Source organism: Rhinopithecus bieti, unplaced genomic scaffold (genome assembly GCF_001698545.2).
Source record: "Rhinopithecus bieti isolate Rb0 unplaced genomic scaffold, ASM169854v2 scaffold_566, whole genome shotgun sequence".
Classification (NCBI taxonomy): domain Eukaryota; kingdom Metazoa; phylum Chordata; class Mammalia; order Primates; family Cercopithecidae; genus Rhinopithecus; species Rhinopithecus bieti.
The window spans coordinates 2,964,982-2,977,645 of record NW_016803334.1 but is presented as its reverse complement, the minus strand read 5'-3'; the positions used below and the strand labels follow the sequence as shown (position 1 = coordinate 2,977,645).

General features: G+C 37.9%; 1 long non-coding RNA gene across 1 annotated transcript in view; it reads right to left on the bottom strand.

Annotated features, from left to right (window-relative positions):
- Window positions 1–12,664, bottom strand: part of LOC108531920 (uncharacterized) — a 34,106-nt gene that overhangs the window by 17,371 nt on the left and 4,071 nt on the right. The window contains exon 2 of the long non-coding RNA XR_001886313.1: window positions 1,877–1,978. This is a non-coding gene — a long non-coding RNA (uncharacterized LOC108531920). The remainder of the gene's footprint in view (window positions 1–1,876; window positions 1,979–12,664) is intronic.

The following is a 12,664-nucleotide window of genomic DNA, read 5'->3' as shown; positions in this document are numbered from 1 at the left end:
ATGGATTTAGGATGCATTGATGGAGACATAGTGTAGAGAACAAGGCTAGATTATACTGTGAACTCTACTAATGAATGTGAGGTGCATTCCTGGAAACATAATGTACAGAACAAAATTAAATTCAGTCTATTCTACTTTGGATTCAGCTTTGCAAATCACATTTTAAGGAAATGGCAGACTGTGATGGTTAATTTTGGGTGTCAACTGATTTAAGGGTCACGCAGATAGCTGGCAAAGCGTCATTTATTCTCCGTGCTTCAGTAGGTACTGAGCCCATCCCTTTTCTGCTAAAAGAGAAACCCAGGTGGTTTGACATTTGATTAGAAGAATTGGGCTGCCCCAGGTGTGTCTGTGAGGTGTTTCTGTAGGAGACTGGTATGTGAGTCCGCTGATTGAATGGGGAAGAGCCACCCTTATGTGGGTAGGCACCATCCAATTGAGCGAGAGATGGTAGTGATGAGAGGCAGTGCCCAGGCAGAAGAGAAGGATAGAGAAAGGGCAAATTAGAGCTCTTTCTACCAGAGCCAAAACACCCTTCTTCTCCTACCCTTGGATGTCAGAACAGGTAATTTAGTCCTTAGACTCCAGATCTTGCCCCAGCTGTCCCCCAGCCCCTCAGGTCTTCAGTGTCAGACAGTTAAACCGTTGGCTTCTTTGGTTGAGGGAGTCATGCTACTGGTTTCCCTGGTTCTTCAGCTTGCAGACAGCCCGTCATGGGACTTTTCAGCTTCCTCAAGTGAGTGAGCCAACTCGTCTAATAAATTTCATCTCATGTATCTCTCTACATATATCCTATTGGTCCTGTTTCTCTGGAAAATCTGACGGAAACACTAAATGTGTTTACTAGGATGATGAAAGAAAGGTGCTATATGAAACACCTCAATGAACTAGGCATCAAAGCACATTTTAAATAGTTATGTATGGGAGAAGATAGCAAGTATCAATGGTAAAGCCTGAATAGGACATAGCCAGTGACTCACTTGGGCCCGAGTAGAAGAAGGTGATGCTAGGAGAAAACAGTATGTATTTAAACTCCATGCCTGTTGATATGGTTTGGCTGTGTCCCCACCCAAATCGCACATAGAATTGTAATAATGCCCATGTGTCAAGGGCAGGACCAGGTGGAAGTAATCGGATCATGGGGGAGGTTTCCCTCATTTCGTTCTTGGGATAAAGAGTGAGTCTCATGATATCTGATGGTTTTATAAGCATCTGGCATTTCTCCTGCTTCCACTCATTCTCTCTCCTGCCACCCTGTGAAGAGGATGCCTTCCACCACAATTGTAAGTTTCCTGAGGCCCCCCCAGCCACGCAGACGGTGCGTCAATTCAACCTCTTTAGAAATTAACCAATCTCAGGTATTTTTTTTAAAGCAGAGTGAGAACAGACTAATACCCCCATCAAATGACAACTTTGCTCAGGAAGTGTGTTTTAGTCACAGCTGTTATCAGTTGAGACTAGACTACCCAGAGGGAACACATAATTAAAGTGAAAATAGGTAAGTTGCTGCAGGGAAGCCAGGAATTATCAATAACATACCTTCCGTGTCAGAAATGATTTTTCTGACAATGTCTAAATGTGGTAGATTACACATTATTCCAAAGTATCAGAAAAATCATCTCTGACATTTAAGGTACATCTTGCACAGGAAGGCATTGCAGTCCCATGGCCGTTAACAGAGATATATAATCTTTCAGGGAGAGCCAAACAATTTGCCGTACTTCCTTGTACGTACTTCCTTGTGAGAAGAGTGTTCTTTTCTTTAGGCCTGGCCATGTGACTTGCTTCAGCCAATGGAATGTGAGGGGTTGTCACATATGAGATATTGGAAAGAAACTGGAAGGGCTACTGGGAGTTTCCAGAACTATATCTTTACCTTTGCCAAGTGGACAAGATGGAAATCGGCATATCAGCCGGGATCCCAGGTGTCAGGACATATGGAACACAACTGAAGGCTTGCTAGAGATGCCCCGCTGAACTATAATGAGAAGAATAAATAAACGTTTATGGTTGTAGGCCATTACAATTTAGGGGTGTTTGTTACTGAAAACTTACCTGGAAAAAATATGACTGATGACACAGCACAGAAGCCAGGGAAAGTAGCTGTGACTAGTCCCTGAGGTGAGGCCCTGAGATAGGCTACATCAAGTTTCCTTGATATGATTTGGCTGTTTAAGCTTAAATAAGATGCTTGCAACACTACAGCCTTATAAACAGAAGACCTAGAGGAGACAGGATAACTAACTGACTACACAGGTCTAAGAGGATTTAAAATTATTTGTCTCCAGAAGGTAGGTCTAGAGAAAAGACAACAGACTTATTCTTAATTTAATTAAAAAACATATCTAATAATTAGAAATATTTAAAAGTAGCATGGACTTCTTTTGAGGTGGTATACTTCCCATTAGTAAAGCCAAGTAGAGATGGAGTGACTGATTTCCTAGGATTTGGGGAGAAGAATCACAGTAAAGCGTTAGGGCAGAATGATTCAATAAAACTCTACACTATAATGCAATGACTAACATTCCTTCATATGGTTTTCGTAAGAGGCCAAAAGACTTGCCTAAGTAAAATGGAAAAGATGGTAAAGTTTAACTTTCATTTATCTCCTCTCTAAGTGTCCTTTCCCTGTTATCATTTACTAGCAAAAGGAAACATGAGGACTTTCCTACTGCTTCTTTCTCTACCTTAAATAAGAGATCTGTACACATCATTAAGGTCATGAAGTCCTTGTCATAGAATAGCAAATAATTGGCCTAAGCTTGGTTCTGCTTTGCATGTATATTATTCCCTGGGACAGATCACTTTAAGCTCCCTGAGCTTGGCTTTTTTTTTTTTTTTTTTAACTTTTAGTTTATTTTTTGAGATGGAGTCTTGCTCTGTTGCCCAGGCTGGAGTGCAGAGGCACAATCTCGGCTCACTGCAACCTCCGCCTCCCGGGTTCAAGCGATTCTACTTCTTCAGCTTCCTGAGTAGCTGGGATTACAGGTGCGTGCCACCATGCCCAGCTAATTTTTGTTTTGTTTTGTTTTGTTTTTTGTTAGTAGAGACAGGTTTTCACCATGTTGGTCAGGTTGGTCTCAAACTCCTGACCTCGTCATCTGCCCACTTTGGCCTCCCAAAGTGCTGGGATTACAGATGTGAGCCACCGTGCACGGCCGGCTTATTTTTATTGTTTTATTTTTTCTTTTCAATTGTTTATTATAGAGATAGGGTCTCCCTTTCTTGCCAAAGCTTGTCTAGAACTCCTGGCTTCAAACAATACTCCTGCCTTGGGCTCTAGAAGTGCTGAGATTATAGGCTATGAGCCACCAGGCCCAGCCATAAGCTTGGCTTATTAAGTAGGAGTTATTAAACTTCTTCTGCCTACTTCATAGTGATGTTGTAAGGATGAAATAGAATAATATAGGTAAACACATTTGTCAGAAATTTAGGGATACTCAAATGTAGAAAGTTATTATCATTGCCTTTATTGTCATCATTATCATAATCATCACACTATACATAATTATACTCTAAAAAAAGATTACATCCTGATAACAATATTAAGTAGAAAGTAATGGCTCCTCAATGTGAAAATATAAATGGGGATAATTATTTTCACAATAGAGAGGAGATGCTTACTAGTATCTCTCAAACTACAGTACTTAGGTAGCATTGTTTCATTTCTATCTGTAACATTTTCTTTAGTAAAAAAAGCAATTATTTAGTCATTGAAGTTAGGCAACAAGGATAAGTTCAAATATTCTCCATAGTAGTTATCTATAATATAGAGTATATATATGATATAAAATATTTAATGCATGTTTGCTACTCATTGATATTAATTCAGGGTCATCATTCTTATTTATGATTTGTGAAAAAAATAAAGGACCACAGTGAGTTGATCAATAACAAAATGTGACAATGTAGAAGGCAGAAAAATGAAACTGCAAAGCACTCTCGGAAAATTGGAAGCATGCTTCATACAAATGCAAGTTGGTACTAATCAAAGCATTCTAAAAGTAATTCAGAGACACACCATATGGAAAGTTCTGAACAAAATGTGGTGTTTGGCACTGTCCAATTCTATTTTGTGCTAATTTCCAACTTTCTAGGACTGTTATCACGTAACATCTTAGTCTGTTCAGAGTGCTATAAAGAAGTACTATAAACTAGGTGACATATAAACAAAGAAATTTATTTCTCACAGTCTGGAGACTGAGAAGTTCAAGATCAATCTCCTGGCAGATTTAGTATCTGTTGGGGGTCTACTTCCTGGTTCATAGAAGGGCACCTTCTCGCTGTGTCCTCACGTGGTGGAAGGGGTGAAGGAGCTTGCTTGGGCCTATTTTCTAAGGGCACTAATTCCATTCTTGAGGACTTGTCCTAATGACCTTATCACCCCTCCCAAAGGCCCCACCTCTCAATATCATCACCTTGGGGATTAGGATTTTAACATATGTTTGAGTGGACACAAACATTCAGACCATTGCACAATATCTTCAAATATCATGTACACTCATTCTTCAACCCTGGGACATGTTGGCATGCTTTGTTCTGCTTTTTCCAGCCCTCATCCTTACTGTCATCCCCATACACTCCCAAACTACTATATTGCCTTCCTCTTCCCCATCAAATTGCTCCTTGCCCCAATATTATTTATTTCAGGGGAGCTATTCAAGTGACCTGCTAATATGTAACTGATGACCAGGGGTTATGGCATTGTGAAATAGGCTGTTTATGAATAAATTTAAGGTAAAATTTCAGACAGTATGAAAAAGTTAAATAAATTACTAACAATAGTGGAGATACAATATCTGAGGCCAGGTAAGAATTTTAAGTGTCAATGTAATCAAATTATAAAATTAGCCTAATTTAAGGTATTATCTGAATATTTACAACAAAATCAGGAAAAGGTATGAACTATTTAGGTCAATCCTTAAAAAAGAGATAGATTAAGGATCAAGCACTATAATTAGGAAAGACTTTTAAATTGATTTCTTTTCTTTTCAGCACTTACTACATGGGAGATAAATTTTTGCTGTTATTGTTATTGTTCTTTAATTTATGCAGTTCTTTCTGACAGTTTTTAAGTACTATCTATCGTCATGTACAAAGTTAGCAGCAGTTGATGCATATTTGGTATGAAATATATATTTTTCATGGGCAATATACATTTGAAGAGAGTTTGATAAGCACATTTTTTTAAAAAGATTTTTTTAATGCACACTGTATTCTCTTTACAATGTGTTTGAAATACTGAAAATTTATTCATGTTATGATAGAAGGAAGTGTAAGTTTAAAAATAGTTAATGGTTTAATTTATTTTCTCCTTCTATTTACTGTATATTGTCAAAATGGATGTGTGGTGGTGTAATAAATGTAACCAATTTCTTGAAGCTAATAACTAATCCTGAGTGAATCTGAGCCAATGCTATAGTCCATTAACTTTCGAACTATGGTTATAATTTTCTTTAACAGACCCAGATACAGGCTATATTTTATCATTATCATAAACCTGGAGAGGAAACTGAAAGTAGAGAGAGACAGAGGTTTACATAGTTCACACAAAGGCTCTTGTTAAAGGCAAAAAGTCATAGATTAAAAATCTAAACCTGCTTTATGGTTCTCTATCCTCCTTGACTATTAAATATACAGGATTCTTAAGCATGAGCTACTTATGGAAATAAGTCGGGAAAGAACCAGGACTCAGCAACAGTACAAGCAACAGAAAATAAATGGTCTTTAAAGTCTTAGTAAATGCACATGTCGCTGCCACTAACTAGATTATATGAAAAAGAACAGAAGGTACCCCTACTCAACCAAAATATTTTGATTTAATACCAAAGCACAAAAAGGCACATCTCAAGTGTTAGCAATACCTTAAGCTTTACTATTTAAAAGAATTGTTTGGATTGTAGCCACATTTAAAAGCGAAAACCAATATAAATCAAATGCCCTTTCTTTTCTGGTGCACAGCTTATAGAAATATGTTTATTTTGTATCCCTGTATTTGCATACATACCACTCTTCTTGTTTCTTTGATAAAAGTTTTATGGGCAATNCAAAATATTTTGATTTAATACCAAAGCACAAAAAGGCACATCTCAAGTGTTAGCAATACCTTAAGCTTTACTATTTAAAAAGAATTGTTTGGATTGTAGCCACATTTAAAAGCGAAAACCAATATAAATCAAATGCCCTTTCTTTTCTGGTGCACAGCTTATAGAAATATGTTTATTTTTGTATCCCTGTATTTGCATACATACCACTCTTCTTGTTTCTTTGATAAAAGTTTTATGGGCAATAAATTATAAATCATGCTTATGTATAATTTATCCCTTTAAATACATATTTTATTTTTTGGCTTTTAAATGAAAACTGTCTTTAGCTTTGTATTTTAAGAGATTCAAATTCAATACTTTAAGAAATTCATGAATAAAGCATGTTTCAACCTTAATTTACATTTTTATAGTGTCTGCTGTAGAACAGTATAGATTTTGCTTTCTGAGTGTACTCTTTCAAGCAGACATGATTCCCTTAAGAATAAGCCTTGAGAAAATTCACTTGCCCTTCATAAAACATACATTTCATTATCTTCCTGTAAATTGGACACTTCCCCAACATGGTTGTGCATTTGTGTCTACTCCCTAATATTGTAATATCCTCTAGTTCACATACACACACTAATACAAACAGAAAATGGCCATTTTATTGTGTTGAATTCAATGGCAAGTGACCTGACATGAATCCAAAATACATTTTACCTCCAAGAAGATAATCTTGATGTGATTCAATCCTTCAAGTAAGAAAATGATGTGGGAGATTAGTTTTCCGTAACTCTAATCACATTTTAGACTTGGTTTAATATGTTAATAGATTGCTTAAAGTAGCTATTATTTTAGAATATATTTAGAATATTGAACGAAATAACTTGTTTATAAACTACCTAGGAATAGACTCCTCATACTTATAAAATCTCATGATTTTATTTTTGTTTTTTGGAAAATAAAGCTTAGGACCATAGTTCCTCTAGATTGGCTCATCGAGACTCAGATACTGGCAAAGCATAGATAACATCCTCTTTTCCCTTAGTCCCTTTCCCATAGGCCTATTTCTTAGCAATCATTGTTTTATAAGGCTTTTGTTTTGTAATTAGGTTGCATTTCCCTCGAGGCTAGGGCTTTGAATAAGAGAACAACAACAACAACAAAAACCATAGATATCACCTGGGAGGAAAATCCTATTGAACATGGACTAAGGTTAGCAACCTCAACATTCTTGCATTCTTCCTCTTTATTAGTGTAAGAATGCTCTATGGTCACAATGATTTTTTTTTTTTTAATAATATCTCACCTTCTTACTGAAATACCTTTGTTTTTATTACACATTGAATTGTGTCCTTCCAAAAGTATATGTCGAGGTGCTGATAAAACTCAGTGTCTCAGAATGTAACCATACCTGGAAATAGAGTATTTACAGAGATAATGAAGTGAAAACAAGGTCATTAGGTTGGTTCCTAATCTGCTATGACTGGTGTTCTTACAAGAAGGGGAAAGCTAGACCCGGAAATAGACCCACACAATGAGTGTGTGAAAGACAAAGTGGAGACACACGGAGAAAACTCCAATGTGAAGACGGAGGATTGGACTGATGCATTAAAAGCCAAGAAACCCCTGTGGTTAGCAAAAGCCAGGGAAGTGGCATGGAATGGTTCTTTTCCCAGCACCTTCAGTGGGAGCATTGTCCTGACACAGCTTGACTGACCGTGGAAGTCTGGCCTGTAGAACTGTAAGACCACACATTTGTTTTAAGTCACCCTGTTTGTGGAGCTTTGTTAAGGCAGCCCTAAGAAACTATTTAATAAGACTGTTTCTCATTACTTCTAAAATATATCTTGTACTCTTTTTTAAGATTGATCTCAGGCTTTTCAGGATCTTGGCCCTGCACACCTTTTCGGCTCCTGCATTACTAACGTGTTCCTTTCCACCCTATCATGGAGCAATAGAAGACACCTTTGAGTTCCTCAAAATGTCCAGTTTTCTCCCAGATATAGCCTTCTCCATTCTCCTCCCTGCAAAGTTAGCATTATCCTTTTCCCTGACATGCCACCATTCGAAATCTTCATCCGACTACTCCTAACCGCCTGTTAGACCTGAACGTCAATATTCATCTTTCAGAAAGACGTTCTTGTTTCTCTAGTCACCCATAATACCCTACTCTTCTGCCTTAAAAGTCATTTCAATACTGTAATGTCTATCTTCCTTGCAAGACTGAACATTTCTTTATGTTTGGCTCTAGAACTTATTAGATGCCCCACAAATATTTATTTAACAAATGAACAACTGAATGGCAGCATGTCATGTGCTCCCTTGCCTGCTCTTTCATCTGGACTTGTACTCTGTTATAAGTGGTGTGTAATTTCATAGGGCTGCTGCAAAACAAGAACACAGATTTATTATGTTACAGTTCTGGAGGCCAGGGGTCTAAAATCGGACTTTGGCTGGGCAACGCTCCCTTGGAAGGCACTAGAGGAGAATGCCTTTCTGCCTCTTCTAGCTTCTGGTGGCTCCTCACACTCCTTGATTTATGACAACATAACTTTAATCTCTGCCTCTGTCTTTATGCTTTTTTCCCTTGTATCTTTGTGTCTCAAGTCTCTTTCTTCTTTTCTCTTCTAAAGTTATCTGTTGTTGGACCTAGGGCCCACGCTAAATCTAGGATGAACTCATTTTAAAATCCTTAATTTAATTATATCTGCAAAGATCCCTTTCCAAGTAGGATCACATTCATAGGATCTAGGGATTAAGGCTTGAACATACCATTTTCAGAATCACTGTGTAACCTACTACAGAGTGAGGCTGATTAATTTGATAGATTTGTGGGACTACGGGTATAAACTAAGCTGCTTCGGGATGAAGATGAAAAATGTTGTGTGGAGTGAGAATGTTTTTCTACTGTTACGTGGAATCCATCTGGGGGCTGGTGGCATCGCTGACGTAAGGAGGTAATTGCCTTTGGTATGAACTTTGCTGTTCTTTCAGTGGCGCAGAACCTGAAAACTCCTGATATTCCTTTCAGCTGCTTCACAGGGAGAGGACACAGGTAAAGAAAAGTTTGAGTAGGGAAAGACACCTGAGGAGACTGTGGCTGAGCGGGGTTTCTGTGGAGTTTCCGAAAAGACAGGGTGACAGCTTGAAGGAGGATGTTGGTGAACTCAGATACACTAGGGATGGGGAATAAATTTAAGGGTGAGCCTAGTTTCATCCACAGCCTGGCAAGAACAGGTGACATTTAGGTTACAGCTATAATTCACATAAAAATGAGTATTTTATGATTATATGAAATAAAATACAAGGAATTTTCAATTAATCACATTAATGTGAGCAGGACAAGATGAATAGTTGAAGTTCACAGAATCTTCCACTTAATTTTAGCCTTAAATTCACCGTTTTTTCCTCATTAACATTACTATAAAACAAAAATCAATGAGTGGTTTGGGTCTCTCTCTTTGATTGAAATCTCCTTCTGGTGAGACTAATTAGAAATAGCGATATTAAAAAGCATAATCAGTCTGATATTTAAGTAGAATAACTCCTTTGACTTGACTAACAGCCCACTGTGAAGTCCTAAATTACCCAGGGTTAAAATAGAAACTATCACTGAAAAGTAACATATTTTATATTGTCAGTCATTTGCACTTTTTTTCTGATAGTTTTCAATATGAAAATACAGGAGCAATAGTCTTCTGTGCAAAAGAGTTAAGTTAGTATGGTAGATGGGGTTAAAATCCCACAAAGAACAAGGGAAATGAAATCAGAATTCCCCTGTTGAGCACTAAATAGTCACAGAAGTTTGAGTAAATCACTTAATCTTTCTGATAAATTCAAAGAGCACTCCTAGCTCTACTACTCTGTGATTCTAAAGAGGAAAGATATATCAAGATCTGTCTGACTTTTGCAGCAGTCTCTTTGGAGGGCAGAGTTTTTATGTAGCACAGTGAATGAGGGGTTCTGTATACCAAAGGATCAGCTGAAAGGTTTTGGCAAGGTTCCTGGAATCTATAAGAGATGATTTCACAAGGAGTCTCACAGGGAACCAAGGTTAAATTAGCCCACTTTGCCTGAAGCTAAAGAGTGACGCAGAAAGAGAGAATAAAAGGAGTAGAAGTTATTAGATCTCATACATAGAAGAAAATAAGTCTATGCAGTAATTCTTTTCCCCAAAATTTACTAGTTAAATATTAGAAACTAGTATTATGTTCATGAAGATTCTACCATTTCTCATTCCTCTTATTATCTCTTGAAAGCCATGTCCAGATTTTGAATGTGTGTATGCTATGTGAAGAGTTGGCAATTTGTTCTCCTTCCTCCTTTTGTCTCTTTCTCTTTTGCCCTCCTTTTTTTCTTTTATTCTTTGTTTTCTTTTCTACATTAGGCCTATTGAATAAGAAATAAGGACTTTCGGCCGGGTGCAGTGGCTCAAGCCTGTAATCCCAGCACTTCGGGAGGCCGAGACAGGCGGATCACGAGGTCAGGAGATCGAGACCATCCTGGCTAACACGGTGAAACCCCGTCTCTACTAAAATACAAAACTAGCCGGGCGAGGTGGCGGCGCCTGTGGTCCCAGCTCCTCGGGAGGCTGAGGCAGGAGAATGGCGGGAACCCGGGAGGCGGAGCTTGCAGTGAGCTGAGATCCGGCCACTCACTCCAGCCTGGGTGACAGAGCGAGACTCCGCCTCAAAACAAACAAACAAACAAAAACAAACAAACACAAGAAATAAGGACTTTCCTCAATCTTGAAGGTGATTTGCTGAGGGCTCCTTTGCACATCAGAAGTGAGCATTTTTTGTCACTCATTTGTAGCATGTACTTTAAATTTACATCAATAACTTGGAATCTATACTAAGTGAAAAAAAGAAACCACATATTGGTAACAATTTATTTAAGATAAATATTTAAAAACTGGAAAGTCTTTGTTTTGTGACCAGACTAAGCTAAGTAGTAAAATAAGAAAGGTTCTTACCAATATTTAACATCAAAACCAGTTCTCTGCTTTAAAGTATGATTTTATATAAGCTATATTCTCTTGCATTTTTTGGCTAAACCAGAAAAAGATACCTGATCCATTTTGATAAGTCATTACACAATCACTACATTATGAAATATGAAGACATTTTTGAAATAGGTATTCAAACAACAAGTTTTGAAGGCAATAAACAGAAAGAAAAGTGGAAAAGATCTACTTTACAAACACACACAGCATGACAACAGTAGTACTTTCACATTCCAAGCAGCAATCAGATACATGTAATTCAAGTTTTTGGACGAAACAAATTTGAAATGTGCAATAATACTTTACCATAATAACCAGACTAAAAGACTGCTGAAACCACCTTTGTAAAAATTATAACAGTGAGGGAACTCTAACCCGACTCCATCTTGTTTCTGACCTCACAAGCTAACTACCTTTACTCATCCTTGGGCACAGACCAAACTAACTATGGGAGGAATTCAGTTTATAGTTTAATGTTGAAGCAAGGATGATAACAACTCCTCCCAAAACTGACTCCTTCCAGGGACTAAAATCACCTTTGTAAGACTAATGAAGGCCACAAGGATAGGATTACAAGAGGGACCTGAGTTCTGCTAAGATGTAGCTATAGTTAAACAATAATGACCCCTTGTTCCTTAGCTTGCTTTTCTATAACCCCTTACTTCTCAGGAGTCAGGTAGCTGGAGGTCACAAGATTTGTAACTTTTCTAATTGCTCCTATAGAGAACATCGCTGTTGTAAAACCTAAAATTGATCTTTGAGATTTTCCAGAATTTTGCGTTCTCGTAAATGATTGACTTAACCCATACGGAACCCATGACTCATACTAAGGAACTGATTCACCAGTCCTGTGACCCCCCCAACCCAGAAACTGACTCAGTATGCAAAGTCAGTTTGGACACTTTGATGATTTCATCCCCAATCAATCTGCACTCATTTCCTATCCCCCTGCCCTCCAAATTTCCCTTAAAAACCCTAGCCTGTGAGCTCTTGTGGAGATGGATTTGTGAAAAATCTTCCACCATCCATCTTGGTTGGCCCTACAATTCTTGAACTCTTTCTTTACTGAAACTCCTGTTGTTCCCAGTGTTTGGAGTTTTTGAGCAGTGGGCAAGAAGAACCTGTTGGGCTGTAACTGTATGTGTACCTACCAATTTTACATCTAGGATGTTATCCTAAGGTAATTAGAGATATTCAATATATAGATAATAAATGACCACAATTATTTAATAATTTCTCACCTTTCCTGAGATTGACATATTGCCAGGCATTGGCTACATACTTCTCCTAGTCATTTTCTTCTATATTTACAATCTTTGCAATGCCCCTGGTCTCTTCTGGTTTCACAGAGCAAAAAATTGCCCACAAAATTAGAGAGACACACAAGCTGATACAGAGGATCACAACTTATCAGTGAGGGAGGTGTTTCCCTGCACAAGCTCTCTCTTTGCCTGCTGCCATCCATGTAAAATGTGACTTGCTCCTCTTTGTCATCCACCATGATTGTGAGGCCTCCCCAGCCATGTGGAACTGTGAATCCATTAAACCTCTTTCCTGTATCAATTACCCAGTCTCAGGTATGTCTTTATTGGAAGTGTGAAAATGGACTAAAACAATACCCATATGT